The sequence below is a fragment of the Cricetulus griseus genome, unplaced genomic scaffold (genome assembly GCF_003668045.3).
Source record: "Cricetulus griseus strain 17A/GY unplaced genomic scaffold, alternate assembly CriGri-PICRH-1.0 unplaced_scaffold_1, whole genome shotgun sequence".
NCBI lineage: Eukaryota > Metazoa > Chordata > Mammalia > Rodentia > Cricetidae > Cricetulus > Cricetulus griseus.
Genome location: NW_023276808.1, coordinates 327,371 through 343,467, shown reverse-complemented (window position 1 = coordinate 343,467; position 16,097 = coordinate 327,371). Strand labels below are relative to the sequence as shown.

The 16,097-nt window shown below is 47.7% G+C and overlaps 1 protein-coding gene and 1 pseudogene across 1 annotated transcript in view; both read left to right on the top strand.

Annotated features, from left to right (window-relative positions):
- LOC118239749 (ephrin-B2-like) overlaps positions 1-13,214 on the top strand; it is a 222,944-nt gene extending 209,730 nt beyond the window's left edge. The window contains exon 4 of the mRNA XM_035453530.1: positions 13,128-13,214. The gene's annotated coding sequence lies outside the window, so the exon portion shown is untranslated. The remainder of the gene's footprint in view (positions 1-13,127) is intronic.
- On the top strand, positions 1,066-15,789 carry LOC113838230 (annotated as a pseudogene).
- The last annotated feature ends 308 nt before the right edge of the window (positions 15,790-16,097 follow it).

Here is a 16,097-nt window from a genome sequence, read left to right as displayed (position 1 = left end):
GATCCTAGGCAAGGACTATAGTTTCACTTAGGATGTAGCAAATGAGCCTGTTGCTGTTCTGAATCATGAGTTGGTCGCTTAACTGTACTAGTATACGCTGTGTGTATGAGTCTGTGTGCATGTACACACACATGTCCCATCTTGCCTGTGTCTGCATGCCCAACAATGAACATTTTCCATGCTGCTATTAGGTTGAGCTTCTGGGATTCAGTTGTCTCCAATTCTGTTGTTTTCTACCCAGAGCCATTTGTGCACTTGGCATAACTGGCCACGAGACTGTTGAAGATGGGAGTTACCACCACTCCAGGAAGTTATGTGAACACTTGATACTAGGTTTACTAACTGGAAAGGACCTGAAAGAACTGCTGAAGGGCAAACACAGGGAGATGGATATAGGTGTTCCCCGGCAGTAGAAGGCTTATCTTTCCATTTGTTGGAATTCCATTTAACTGGTCTTGATTCTTTGGCATCTGTGACGTGTGTTGATGGTTTTAGAAGTGACTTGTCCTGGTGAAGGACACTGTCACCCTATTTTTGGTTGCATTGGCTAATGCACAGCACCAAAAGTTTTTAGCTAGTTGCCATTTGCTTGGCATGATTGGGATGCTCTCCCTCTTGTGTGGTGTACAGTGAGGTTGCAGTTACTAGAGTAAGTGATTTGTGAAACAGCAACAGATCTGGACAGCATCCTGTGTTCCATCCCCCCCCCAATAAGCAAACCCCAGTGCTTTTTCTATGTATTAGAGCGTTCTGCATGATAGCAAAGGAAAGTCCACCCAGCCAGGGCAGTGGAGCTTTGGAGGAGGCGGGAAGTGGTGAAGGGGAGCTGCAGGTAGAGAGGACAGGAAATGGGGAGCGGGGTTTCGATTCTTGCCTGCTAGGCGGGTACTGCGGGTGGGTTGTGAAGATTGGCTCTGCCCCGCGAGTCCATCCTAACTTGGGTCCTGCCGGCCTGATCACTTGTTGCCAGAATTAGGCCAGGAAGCCCTCGATCAGAGGCTGGAAGGCATCCCCCTTAGGTTCCGGACTCGTCACGAAGTGTGCAGAACAGGGAGCGGCTTGGCCATGTCCATGTCCCGGTTCAGGAGGGACTCCGTGTGGAAGTACTGTTGGGGATTTTTGATGGTTTTCTGCAGGACTGCGATCTCCAGTCAGACAGTTTAAGAACCTATCTATTGGAATTCATCCAACTCCTGGTAAGTGGCATCCAGGATCCCTTTTGCTAACAGGGGATGCCTATGAGTCTGCTTCTAAATCCTGAGACGCCCATTCCCCCCACCCCCCCACATTTCTTTACCTGGGGACCAGCTTGACTTCCAAACTCAAGAGCTCCAGGGTGCCCGATAACCTGGCGACTCGGGTGGCACCTTGGGAAAGGTGTCTGATGGCTGTACACTGCCCTTCCGTCTTTTTGGAGCACTGAGGACGTCACCACTAAAGGGGCTGCAGACTCACATTGGCGGGCAGGCTCTGGAGCGGGCAGAGATGTTGTGATCTTGAGAAGCTCTGGAGCTAGGGCCCCTAGGAAAGGCGACAGACATTGGGGGTCTGGTGCAGTGGAATGTCCCTTTGGGGAGGGGACAGTAGGCCCACAGTGTCCTGGAGGCAGTGTGAATAGGAATCTGCTCCACAGTGAGGACGTGCGCAGGGGAGCCCGCTGGCTATGGGGGAATACGGGCTGCCCGCCCTCTGCAAGCTGGCCTCTCTCTTTGCAGAACCAGTGGCCCAACCCAGGCGCGGTATGGACAGCTGGCTCCATTTTAGGAAAGCTCAGAGCCTTGCCCAGTGTACTCTGCAGCCTTGTTATTTGGGTGTCGCTAGTCCCTTGATCAGACTTGTTCTTAGGAATGCACACGGAGGGGAGAAAGTCAGGCCTGAGACTAACTTTTAGGTCTGGCCTCCCAGGGTGCGCTCTGGTTTAGAAAATGCCAGCCATCCTTTGGGATTTGCGGCCAGGGTCTAGGTAACAGCACCTGGGTGCTGCCTATTACCCCATCTTCCAACTATGGCCAGAAAGTGCTGTGGGAAATTCTGGTCTCAGCCATGGGAGAGTGTGGAGACACTGGCTTGCTCCTGGCTTTGTGGTAGACCTTTGAGATTGGAAGCAAAATCAATGGCCTAATTGGATTTGAGGGTATGGTGAGTGGCTTCAGAGTAGAGATGAATGCATTGATTTAGAAATTAGCCCATAACCAAAGAACTGCCAGTACTGTCTTGAAAGATGGAAATTTCAAATTCCCCAACATAATTGACCAAACACGTTCCCCTTCGAAAGGACAAAAACACTTCACTTGTAAATGACCCAAAATAGATATTTTTGCCTGTTGACAGAAGGCCCTTGTTGTAAAGTTACTGTGGCCATCTTTGATGTAGTCTGGTATAGATTTTTGTTTTGTTTTGTGTTACATTATCTTCCTTGGCGTGTCATCTTTGCAACCAAAGTGGATCTACAGGCACCTAGTTTTGCCACAAGGAGCCTGACTGGGACCTGAGAGCTGCTGTTACCACTCAGACTGGGGCCTCCGTGGTGGCTGAGGGTGCTGCTAAGCTCAGGGTGCCTACTGAAGAGACCATTCCCTGCTGAATGCTAGCGATGGGCCGCCCCACCCACCTTCCCCAGCCGGGCTGCCTCTCTCCACTTTGCACTTTAATTCACAGCCTCTTTGAGAGGCAGCCTCTCTTCCTTCAGTCTGGATTTAATATTTATAAAATATTTATATTTAAGTGTAGATTAAAAATATTCCCATGAAACCCCTCAGAGCCACAGAGTGACTAAATATTTTTTGTGTTCGTTGTGACCACTATACTTGGGTGTGCAGCAGGGAGGATTAGAAGCATTGACTTGTCTGGGGGAGACGGGGCATGCAGTATTATGCATGTCTAGCATCTGGAGAGGAGTGTCTTCTGTTATGTGTTAGTGAGGGAGTGGTGACTCATGTTTACTTACTATTTTGTTCTTTAATAGTGTAGTTTTCTGAGCTGTGGCCACCGATGCAGAGAGAGTTGCTAAGGGCTTGCAAATCAGAGGAGCAGCCCTCCCCCAAATTCTTTCTAAAGGATTTTCTATGTATTAGAACACTCTGCAAGTTAGGGAAGGAAATTCCACCCAGATGTCTGCAGTGGAGCTTTGGATGCTCTGTTCTTGGGGGTAGCTGGAGGGGAGAAGGGGAGCTACATGGAGAGAGGACCAGAAATGGGGAACGGGGTCACCAGGCCGGCACTGTGGGTGGGACGCAAATCTTGGCTCTACCCCGCGAGTCCATCCTGACTACGGTTCAGCCCGCTGGATCACTTGGTACCATAATCAGGTCAGGAGGCCCTGGATCAGATGCTGGAAGGCATCTGCCACGGGCATAGGCAATGCACTCGTCCCTGAGTACGCAGAACTGGGAACAGCTTGGCCATGGCCATGGCTCGGTCCAGGAGGGACTCCTTGTGAAAGTCCTATTGGGGACTTTGAATGGTTTTCTGCAGAACTGAGATCTCCAGACAGATAGTTTTATTGCTTATCTACTGGAATTCATCCGACTCCATGTAAGTGACATCTCCAAACCCTTCTCACTCGGCCCAGGGCCAGTCCCGGGGGTCTGCTCTGTGGTCCTGTTGGGAGGAGGCCCGGCGCCTGTTTCTAGACCCTGAGGTTCCCATACCCCAGTCCCCACACCGTAACAGTTCACTCGGTGCGGAGGGGCTGGACTTGAGAGCTAAGGCTCCAAGGGGCTCTTCCTGGGGCTCCAAACTCAAGTACTCCTGGGCGCCCGACACCCTGGCGACTTGGGTGGCAACTCGGGAAAGGTGTCTGATGACTATACCAGGCCCTACTTTCTTTTTGGAGAACTGAGGACATTGCCACTAAAGGTGCTGCAGATGCGCTTCGATGGGCTGGCCCGGGAACCCGGGAGAGATGCTTTGATCTTGGTGAGCCCCTGAGCAACCGGCTAGGGCCCCTCGAGTAGGCAACAGAAATTGGTGGTCTGGGGCAGTGGATCGTTCCTGTGGGAAGGAGACAGTGGGCCGGTAGTGTCCAGGAGCCGGCTTGAATCAGAGTCTACTCCACAGCCGGGATGTGTGTGTGTGGGGGGAAGATCCATGACTCCTGGCAGAACTCGGGTTGCCCTCCCTATGCACGCCGGCCTCTCCATTCGCTTTGGAACCTGTGGCCCAGCCCCGGCATGGTTTGCGGAGCTAGCCTAATTTTAACCACGCTTTTGGGGAAAGTTCACAGCCTGGCCCATTCAACGCCACAACAGCCTTAGTATTTGGGGAGTCGCTAGTCCCTTGATCAGACCAGCTTTTAGCAAAGCACACAGAGTGGAGAAAGCAAGACTGAGACTGACTAACTCGGGTTTAGAAAACGCCAGACATCATTTGCTATGTGCGGCCAGGGTCTAGGTAACCACCCCTGGGTGCTGCCAAATACCTCCTATTGCAACTAAGGCCAGAAAGTACTGTGGGGAGTACTGGTCTCAGCCCTGAAATAGTGTGGGGACACTGGGTCCTGGCTGGGAGGAAGGCCTTTAAGATTAGAAGCAAAATCAGTGGCCTAATTGGAGTTGAGGGTATGGTGAGTAGCTTCAGAGTAGAGATGAATGCATTGATTTAGAAATTAGCCCATAAGCAATGAACTGTTGGTACTGTCTTGAAATTGGTAAATTTCAAATTCAGCAACATTTTTGCCCTTTGAAAGGTCAAAAATTCTTCACTTGTAAATGACCCAAAATAGATATTTTTGCCTGTTGACAGAAGGCCCTTGTTATAAAGTTACTGCGGCCATCTCTGATGTAGTCTGGTATAGATTTTTGTTTTGTTTTGTGTTTTAATGTGTTATATTTGCTTCCTTGTCGTGTCATCTTTGCAGCCAAACAGGATCTACAGGCACCTGGTGGTTCCCCAAGAAGCCTGGCTGGGACATGAGTGTTGCTGTTAACACTCAGACTTGTGCCCCGTGGTGGCCGAGGGTGACGCTAATTCTGGGTGCCTACAGAAATCACCCTTCCCTTCTGAATGTTAGCGATGGGCCCGCCCCTCCCCCATTCCCCTGCCTGGCTGCCTCTCTCCTCTTTGCACTTTAATTCACAGCCTCTTTGAGAGGTCTGGATTTTAATATTTAGAGTTAAGTGTAGATTAAAGAAATTCCCATTAAACCCCTCAGAGCCACAGAGTGACATAAGTATTTTTTTTGTGTTCGTTGTGACCACTATACTTGGGTGTGCAGCAGGGAGGATTAGAAACATTGACTTGTCTGGGGGAGAGGGGGCAAGCAGTATTTTGCGGGTCTAGCATCTGGAGAGGAGTGTCTTCTGATCTGTGTTAGTGAGGGAGTGGTGACTTATGTTTACTCACTATTTTGGTCTTTAATAGTATAGTTTTCTGAGCTGTGGCCACCTATGCAGAGACAGTAGCTAAAGGCTTGTATATCGGAGGAGCAGGGCTCCCCCAAATTCTTTCTAAAGGGTTTTCTATACATTAGAGCGCTCTGCAACTTAGCGAAGGAAATTCCACCCAGATGTCTGCAGTGGAGCTTTGGAGGCTCTGTTTTTGAGGGAAGTGGAGAAGGATACCTGCATGGAGAGTGCATCAGAAACGGGGAGCGGAGTCGGGATTGGCGGCAGGCCAGCGAGCACTGCGGGTGGGATGCAAAACTTGGCGCGGCCCCGATTGTCCATCCTGACAATTGTTCAGCCTGTTGGATCACTTAGTGCCATAACCAGGCCAGGAGGCCATGAATCATGTTACCTCATGTTCCAACTATGGCCAGAAAGTGCTGTGGGAAATTCTGGTCTCAGCCCTGGAAGAATAAAGAGATGCTTGTTGGCTCTTAGCTTGAAGTTAGACCTTTGAGATTAGAAGCAAAACCTATGGCCTAATTGGATTTGAGGGTATGGCGAGTGTCTTTAGAGTAGAGATGAACGCATTGAATTAGAAATTAGCCCATAAGCAAAGAACTGCTGGTACTGTCTTGAAAGTGGTAAATTTCAAATTCACCAACATAATTGACCAAACACGTTCCCCTAATTGACCAAACACGTTCCCTTTTGAAAGGGCAAAAAGTCTTCACTTGTGAATGACCCAAAATAGATATTTTTGCCTGTTGCCAGAAGGCCCTTGTTTTAAAGTTACTGCGACCATCTTTGATGTAGTCTGGTATAGATTTTTGTTTTGTTGCCACTCAGACTGCGGCTCCAGTGGAGGCTGACAATGATGCTAGCTCAAGTGCCTACAGAAGTCCCCCTTCCCTTAGCAATGATAGCGATGGGCCGCCACTCCCCCCTTCCCCAGCCTGGCTGCCTCTCTCCACTTCGCACTTTTATTCACAGCCTCTCTGAGAGGCAGCCCCTCTTCTTCCGGTCTGGATTTAATATTTATATTTAAGTGTAGGTTAAAGAAATTCCCATGAACCATTCAGAGCCACAGTGCGACTAAGTATGTTTTTGTGTTCGTTGTGACCACTATACTTGTGTGTGCACCAGGGAGGATTAGAAGCATTGACTTGTCTGGGGGGGAGGGTGCAAGCAGAATTATGCGTGTCTAGCGTCTGGAAAGGAGTGATTTCTGTTATGTGTTAGTGAGGGAGTGGTGACTTACGTTTCCTCACTCGTTTTCTGAGCTGTGGCTACCGATGCAGAGAGAGTAGCTGAGGACTTGCATATCAGAGGAGCAGGGCTCCCCAAAATTCTTTCTAAAGGATTTTCTATGTATTAGAGCGCTCTGCAACTTAGCGAAGGAAATTCCACCCACATGTCTGCAGTGGAGCTTTGGAGGTTCTGTTTTTGGGGTTGGCGGGAAGTGGAGAAGGGGAGCTACATGGAGAGAGCACCAGAAATGGGGAGCGGAGTCGGGATTGGCGCCAGGCAGGCGGGCACTGCAGGTGGTATGCAAAGCTTGGAGCTGCTGGTGGGCGAGTCCATCCAGACTCTGGTTCAGGCCGCCAGAACCCTTGGTGCTATAATCAGGCCAGGAGGCTCTGGATCAGAGGCTGGAAGGCATCAGCCACAGGCATAGGCTCTGCACTTGTCCCAGAGTGTGCAGAATTGGGAGCAGCTTGGCCATGGCCATGGCCATGCCCTGGACAAGGAGGGACTCCGTGTGGAAGTGCTTTTGTGGACTTTTGATGGTTTTCTGCAGAACTGTGATCTCCAGCCCGACAGTTTTAGAGCCTATCTACTGGAATACCTCCAACTCCAGGTAAGTGGCGTCCATGATGCTTTTGCTCACCCGGCCTGGGCCTGTCCCGGGGCGGGGGGGACGCTATGTTTTCCAGGCAGGAGGATGCCTCAGAACCTGTTTATAGACCCCGAGGTGCCTGTCCGCCACCCCTAACCCGCCATGTTTCCTTATGTGGGGACCAGCTGGACTAACTGGGGCTCCAAACTTAAGTGCCCCTGGGTGCCCGATAACCTAGCGACTCGGGTGGCACCTCGAGAAAGGTTTCTAATGGCTCTTCCAGGCCCTCCTGTCTTTTTGGAGAACGGAGGAATTCTCCACTAAAGGGGCTGCGGACTCACATCAATGGGCGGGCTCTGGAGCCGGCAGAGATGTTGTGCTATTGGGAAGCACTTGAACTAGGACCCCTAGGGAAAGCGACAGACATTGGGGTGTCTGGGGCAGTGGAATGTCCCTTTGGGGAGGGGACAGTGGGCCCGCAGTGTCCTGGAAGAGGCGTGAATAGGAGTCTGCTCCACAGCCAGGTTGTGCGCCGGGAACTCGCTGGCTGTGCGGGAAATAGGGCAGCCTGCCCTCCGCAAGCTGGCCTCTCCCTTCTGGTCAGACCTGGTGTCCCAGCCTCCGAGAGGTCCGGAGAGCTGGCTCCATTTTAAAAACGCGTTTTGGGAAAGCTCATAGCCTTGCCCAGTCAACTCTGCAGCCTTCGTTTGGGTTTCGCTAATTCCTCTGAGAAGACTTGCTCTTAGCAAAGGGAACGGGGGGGGGGGGTAGAAAGTCAGGGCTGAGACTAACTTTTAGGTCTGGGCTCCAAGGGTGCGCTCTGTTTTAGAAAATGCCAGCCATCCTTTGGGATTTGCGACCACGGACTTGGGAACCTCACGTGGTTGCTGCAATTACCTCATCTTCCAACTATGGCCAGAAAGTGCTGTGGGAAGTTCTGGTCTCAGTCCTGAAAGTGTGTGGAGACACTGGCTGGCTCCTGGCTTGGAGCAGACCTTTGAATTAGAAGCAAAATCAATGGCCTAATTGGAGTTGAGGGTATGGTGAGTGGCTTCAGAGTAGTGATGAACGCATTGATTTAGAAATTAGCCCATAAGCAAAGAGCTGCTGGTACCGTCTTGAAAGTGGTAAATTTCAAATTCACCAACATAATTGACCAAATATGTTCCCTTTCGAAAGGGCAAAAACTCTTCACTTGTAAATGACCCGGATTAGATCTTTTTGCCTGTCGCCAGAAGGCCCTTGTTTTAAAGTTACTGCGACCATCTTTGATGTAGTCTGGTATAGATTTTTGTTTTGTTTTGTGTTTTAATGTAAGTGTTATATTTGCTTCCTTGGCCTGTCATCTTTGCAGCCAAACGCGATCTACAGGCACCTGGTGGTGCGACAAGGAGCCTGGCTGGGACCTGAGTGCTGCTGTTGCCACTCAGACTGTGGCTCCTGTGGAGGCCGAGGGTGATGCTAGCTCGGGGTGCCTACCAAAGTCACCCTTCCCTTAGCAATGTTAGAGATGGGCCGCCCCTCCCCCTTCCCCATCCGGGCTGCCTCTCTCCACTTTGCATTTTAATTCACAGCCTCTTTGAGAGGCAGCCCCTCCTCCTCCGGTCTGGATTTAATATTTACATTTAAGAGTAGATTAAGGAAATTTCCAGGAAACCACTCAGAGCCCCAGAGAGACTTAAGTATGTTTTTGTGTTAGTTGTGACCACTATACTTGGGTGTGCAGCAGGGAGGATTAGAAGCATTGACTTGTCTGGGGGAGAGTGGGCAAGCAGTTTTATGCATTTCTAGCATCTGGAGAGGAGTGTCTTCTGTCTGTTATGTGTTACTGAGGGAGTTGTGACTTATGTTTACTCACTATTTTGGTCTTTAAGAGTATAGTTTTCTTAGCTGTGGCCACCGATGCAGAGAGAGTTGCTAAGGGCTAGCATATCAGAGGAGCAGGCCTCCCCAAAATTCTTTCTAATGGATTTTCTATGTATTAGAACGCTCTGCAAGTTAGGGAAGGAAATTCCACTCAGATGTCGGCAGTGGAGCTTTGTAGACTCTGTTCTTGGGGGTGGCGGGAAGTAGAGAAGTGTACCTGCATGGAGAGAGGACCAGAAAAGGGGAGCACAGTCTGCATTGGTGCCAGGCAGACAGGCACTGTGGGTGGGTGCAAAGCTTGGATGCAAATCCACGCGAGTCCATCCTGACTATGGTTCAGCCTGCCAGATTACTTGGTGCCATAATTAGGCCAGGAGGCTCTGGATCGGAGGCTGGAAGGCATCTACCATGGGCATATGCTCTGAATTCGTCCCGGAGTGCCCAGAACTAGTAGCACCTTGGCCATGACCGTGGCCCAGTCCAGGAGGGACTTCTTGTGGAAGTTTACTGTCCCCTGTATAGTGTGTGTGAGGGAACTGGATTTTGGCGCTGGTCCTCCATGCTTTCTTCTTTAGTCATTAAACAAAGTGAGCCAGTTAATCCATTCAGGTTAGGTGCAGAGTGAGACCAACGATTGGTTTCAGTCACCAGAAAGGAAATATCTGTTTTTTTGTAGTCTTTTGGCATTTTAGGAAATTCTGACTATTTCTTCAGGACAGGGGGATTTCTTCATGCAGTGGGTTTTGGATTTGACTTACCTATGGGGTCTCAGAACTGTTTTAATAGGAGTGTGAGGGTTCTGGACTCTTCTGCTTTTGAATACAGATGATAAAGGTCATCATTAAACCTTAAATACTCTCTTTAAAACCATTTTGTTGACTTTCTTCCTAGTTCTCATGCTGGATCATAGTTTGGGGCTGGAGATGTGTTGCTTCTGTGATCTCTTTTTTTTCACACTGCTGTGAAAATTATCTGTAGACATTACAGTTGCATTCCTCTTCTCATGCCCAAGCACCTGCCACTTTGTGCCTTCCTTTCTATCTTAATTCTGAATCTATACCAAAATATCCATTTCGTTTGTTGAGATTCATGAAAGAGGAAGGACACTCTGTCTAATTTACAATCTGGTTACATCCTAGCACTTTTTCTTCTTCATGTGACAATGATTGCTAATGGTCCATTCATCTAAAGTATTTGCTTATTAACAGGGAACAGAGAATGATAAATGAACGGCAATCTTGCTGCTTCCTTCAGCTTTTCACACAGAGACTGGCGCATATTTATAGCAGGCAAATGACAAAAGGAGAACCTGAGTCTCCTTGGCCTCCATTTTTCTGTTAGGAACGGGGTTAAAGTTATTGAAGAGCTATGCAAGAAAGCCCTGCATGTGTTTACTAACTGTGCAGTGGTGAGTTCTTCACTATGTTTCTTGACCCTCCATTCTTGTGGGGCTTTTCTTTTATGTGTTTCAGATTTCTACCTGGACAAGGCCTGGTTCTATACCCACAGATAGGAGACAAATTGGATATTATTTGCCCAAAAGTTGACTCTAAAACTGTAGGCCAGTATGAATATTATAAACTTTATATGGTTGATAAAGACCAAGCAGACAGATGCACCATTAAGAAGAAAAATACCCCCATGCTCAACTGTTCCAGACCACACCAAGATGGGAAATTCACCATCAAGTTTCAAGAATTCAGCCCTAACATCTGGGGTCTAGAATTTCAGGAGAACAAAGATTACTACATCATATGTAAGTATAGATCTCTCTCCCTTTATTTTGTATGCACTGGGATAAGTTAACTAGGTTTGTATTGATTTCTGTTTCCTTTAAATTAACATGGTAAATCATTTGTTAAGAAGCTTTGTTCTTTTTGTTTTTTCAAAATAAATTAATTGAAAATTGGTACCCTGTAGTGTCAGTATTAATTAAATATAAATACTCAGCAGGGGCAAACCTGCCAGGATTCTTATGGTATTGAAATAAGCAAATTATACGAAGGGACTCGGTATCTCTACTGACAAAACCATTTTTAAGGAACATTTATAAGGTTTTTATAGGTAAATCTGTGTGATGCTTTTTCTTTCCATCCTTCCATCTGTCTGTCCAACCAACCATCCACTCATTCATTGAGTGTGCATTCTGTTCCAAGAACTGTGTTTCAAAGTTAGGACTCAATAGAGAAAAATGTAATAGGGGTACACTTCACCATGACACCATCACTCCAGACTGTCAGAGCTCAGAGCTTAGTAGCATGGGGAATACAGACAAAAGCCAGTATGGGTGGTCACGTTATGTCCTGATGGAAAAGAGTAAAGTGTAGGAGTACTGCCTGAATGATACCCCTGCACATCTGTCATAATAATGTGGCATTATTTCAAAAGTAGGGGATAGGTGTTTATTGGGTATATCTGAAGTGCATTTGTGAGTTGTGCCCATTTTGATGGAGATAAAAATTAAAGCAAAATGCCGGGCATTGGTGGCACACGCCTTTATCCCAGCACTCAGGAGACAGAGGCAGGCGGATCTCTGTGAGTTCAAGGTCAGCCTGGTTTCCAGAGCGAGTGCCAGGATAGGCTCCAAAGGTACACAGAGAAACCCTGTCTCAAAAAAAGAATAAAAAATTAAAGCAAAATAAAACAGTTAAAAAATAACCAAGAGGCAAAGACAAAAATTTGGAGGGAGAAAAAACAAGATAACGTTGACAAAAAATAATTTATATAGTTTCTTACTATACACACATTTACCCCTAAAACTCCAACTCTTTGGATGTGCTTGATCCTTGGGAAAATGCTGTGGCCTTCTTGCCCGTCTCACTTTCAAGTCTAGCAACACAGAAAATAGAGCCGTTTTCACTGCTGAGGGAAAACCCAGACAGTATGGCTTAGAACACTTTATATACCAGGAAATGTCAGGGCCAAAACCCAAGGGAGGGCCAAAAAACATAGATCACTACTGTAATTATATAGCCATGTTTCCCCAGCCATGTATGCACTGTAAAGAGAACATGCAGAAATGCATGGTGTATGTACAGGAGTAGCAAAGAGAGTGTGCAAAGATAATAATAGCGACTATACTGTACAAATATGCAAAGCACACACACGGCACTGCAGGGAGTGAGAAACATTGGAGCATACATGCATAGTATACATACACAGTGAGCGTAATGGCAGGAGACAGACACGATGCATCCATACTTTGCAGCTTTAGTGACAAAGCCATTTAGAGAATTCACTGGCCTCAGGATAAACAGCAATATCTGTAGACAGAACAGTTTTGACAGACAGAAGGATATTGGTAGAAGGGTTGTGCTCCCTGTCGCCCCTCATTGTTAAAGTGGAAAAGGAGCCCAGCTGGCCAATGTGGGGCAAGGTGGTTGCCCTTACCTGGTTATATCCATGTTGTCCCAAAACCCAGACAGGGAAAGGGGTATGCTAATTCTCTGTCCAGCTGGAGTTTTCCCTAGCAGGAAACTTGGCTGAGCGGGTTGATAAAAACACATGCTTGCAGGGACTTACACGGTGATGAGAATGCAGACTCAGAAGACTTGAGTTCTAGTATGCTACTTAAGCACATTCCTGGCTGGAGAAAGGAGCAAGGGGGGGGGGTGTCCGAAGGCTCCCCTGATAGTGTTTACAGAACTTGGAGGTTTGACAAGTATAGCATCAAGTTCATTGTTCTTTAAGCAGGAGGTCTGGAGTGGAGGAAGTAGGAGTTGAGAGATGATTACCAAGTTTTGAAATTACCATGTTTGCTCTTTTGCAGTTTCTAGTTTGGCCCCCCTAGGAGTTGGTGGGTATTTTGGAAGGTGCTGTCCCTTTTACCTATAAAGTAATACTAAATCATGTGTATATGGGAGGGTGTCTTTAATTGTACTTAGAAGCAGGTAGCCTACATGTCACAATGTTTCCAGCATCCATTTTTCTTTGTTTATTTTTCTATTTCTATTCTGCTTTCAGCATCCCATGCAGAAAACTTGTGACAATGAGTGAATTCTTAGTATTCAAATTGTTTTCAGACATTTCATGTTCATGAAATCCTATTGATTTCCTGATTTGTTCTTTATTTTTCTGTCCATTTTATTTTTAATCAGCTACATCCAATGGGTCTTTGGAAGGCCTGCATAACCAGGAGGGAGGGGTGTGCAAGACAAGAGCCATGAAGATCATCATGAAAGTTGCACAAGGTAAAGATCAACTGCTGCTTTGTGACCCCACTGTGAGCTGGTACAGCCCCCAGCTAGAGTGGCACCTGGGGTGATGCTCACCATCACCACTCTTGTTAGTTTTGAAGGCAGACCATTTTCTGCACTTTGAACCACTGGTTGAGTCCCGCAAGCTGACATGCTCAGTTTTTCTCATTTAGATCTCTCTAAAAGTTCAGGCCAGTGAGACAGGGTGTCTGTGTGCTGCCACAAGTACATATATTTCTGTTTACAATGCAGAACACCTCTTTGAAAAAATCAAAGAGTCTAGTACGTAAGCACTGACTATGCTGCTTTGTTTCATTTTCAAATCTGGTGAAACCAAGGCATTCATCTTCATGTAGAATAACCTATTGTGAGGAATGAAAGAATTATTCTTCTAATTAGAGACTAGTATAGCTTTTAATCAACTTGTTTAGTGAAATTGAAATGTCATCTGGAATGCTTTGACTGCCAAATGCAAGAATCCCTATAGTTTGCACAGATGGCCTCCTAATCTAAACCTAACAAATAACTAGGATTACCATTCTGATTAAAAAGGAAGGTTATATTCTTGTATTTCTCAGTGCTTTGCATAAAGAGTCTTACGTTCATTGCTGTTCATGCCTCTTGAGATATCTTTGCAACTCCTGAAGCTTGCTACATTGTCAGATGTCTGTGCCATGATTAATGGCTTCTTCTTCATGTAGATGCAAGTCCTGCTGGATCAACCAGGAATAATGATCCATCAAGACGTCCGGAGCTAGAAGCTGGTACAAACGGGAGAAATTCAACAAGCCCTTTTGTGTAACCAAATCCAGAGACAGGAGTGTAGTGGGGCTGTGTGTCTATGGTGTGCATTTTTCTTAGAACCCCTATAGGCAGAGGAGCCTCAAAACACATCCCAACCAGTGGGATTCACTTGTGGGCACAGATTCCTGGGGTCTTTGCTCCCAGTGAGTCAATATTAACTCTGCCACTAAGACAGATTAATTCAGCCCGCTCAGTGTCTTACAGTCACAAGAGCAGAGCTCACCAGGTGTTTCAGTTACTGATGCATCCTGAAGTGTTGAAACTAGGGATGTTCCAGATTTTCTGTCTAATCTTTAGGAAGTGGTAGGCCTGGTGAGTGAGTGTCGGACCTTTGAAGCTCGTTTACCTCATCTGGTGATCTGTTGTCATGTTCACCCTGTGAGTTGAGCATTGGCCATGCTTACTTGTTTGCATTTGGAGCGTTCTTTCTGCAAGCTAGAGGGCAGAGTCTCAGAACCACAGTAACTGGCTATTCTTGCTACTGTGCAGGTACCAGCACTGAAGGCAACAGCGCAGGGCAATCCGCCAACAACCTCCTGGGTTCCAAAGTGGCCTTATTCGCAGGAATCACATCAGGATGCATCATCGTCATCGTCATCATCATCACCTTGGTGGTATTGCTGCTCAAGAACCGCAGGAGGCACCGCAAACACTCTCCACAGCACAGTACCACACCCAAGCGAGGTGGCAACAACTCTGGCTGGGAACCCAGTGATGTTCTCATACCGCTAAGGATTGCAGACAGTGTCTCCCGCCCACACTATGAGAAGGTCAGCGGAGACTATGGGCACCCAGTGTATATCGTACAGGAGATGCCCCCACAGAATTCTGCCAACATTTACTACAAGGTCTGAGGCCTGGGACCTTTGCCTCCCAAGGGAACTCTCACCTTGTTGTGGGTGCAGGGACTGAGCCTGACTCTGGGGACGGAAAGCCTCGTGGAAGAACCTGGAGCTGGACAGTTTTGTAGGCTGTAACTTTTCAGCCTTGGGGAAACCACAGACCCTCCCCGGAAGCTGGAAGACTGCTAAGAGATTCCCACTTGGACTGCTGTGTCCCTGTGTGGACCTCTATGCTATGCACCCAGCCAGGCACTCAGGACTCTGCAGATCCCGGGGAAGACACTGTGGTCTATGGGTGATGCAGCAGTATTTTAGGAGAAAGTTGTACCTCTGCCTCTGTGTTTCCTGCCATGCACACTGGACTTGTCACTCGGACCTCGGGTAACCTCAGTAAGGTTTTCAAAGATCCCTAGCATTTAGTCCTCACTCCTTCTGTTTCCAGGGCTCTGCAACACCTCCCCAGACCCCTCACTCCACATCCCGTATCATTAAGGGACACTCACCACGGAGCACTGGCCCCACCCTTTACACTAAGATGAGAATAAATGGGAATTAGGTACATAATTCTGTTTTACTGGAGGCTTGGCTGGGTTTGCAGGGAAAAGCCTGGGAGATGTGGCCCAGTGAGGAAGGTTCTGGCTGCCACCACAGGTGGAGCATAGTGGGGAAAGCAAGAAGGAAACAATAGATAGTGCTTTGATTTTGCTGAGAGGAACCAGGAATGTGGGAGACTACAGACCTTGGTGAGTGGTGGTGAGCTCACTATCACTGCTATGCAACAGGGAATCAAAGCCCCTCTCCTGAAGTGGAACAAAGGGGCCGTTGTTATGAAAGGACCAGCCAGAGTTCAGACGGAGAGGACAGACCTCTGGGGCAGGACTGTTGAGGTACTGGCAATAAAAAAGCACAGCCCTGGATCTGCGGGAGAGTCAGTCTGCTTTGGGAGATGGTTTAAGCAGAATCCGCTGCTGTATTACCACATTTTAATCACCACAGGGAAAAATCATTTAGGACAATAGCAGAGAGCCAAATCTGACCTAGAATTTGAAAATACAAAGGTCAAACAGGCTGTAAGTCCATCACCACTAAGGATATCGGGAAATTTTCATTAGGAAAGGTTGGTCAGATTCACCCAGTCCCCATGAGTGCCCCTCCCCCTCCCCGATTGAGCCTTACACTTTGGTTATTGGTTGACGGCTGTGCTGTCTGGGCTCTGAGGCTCTAC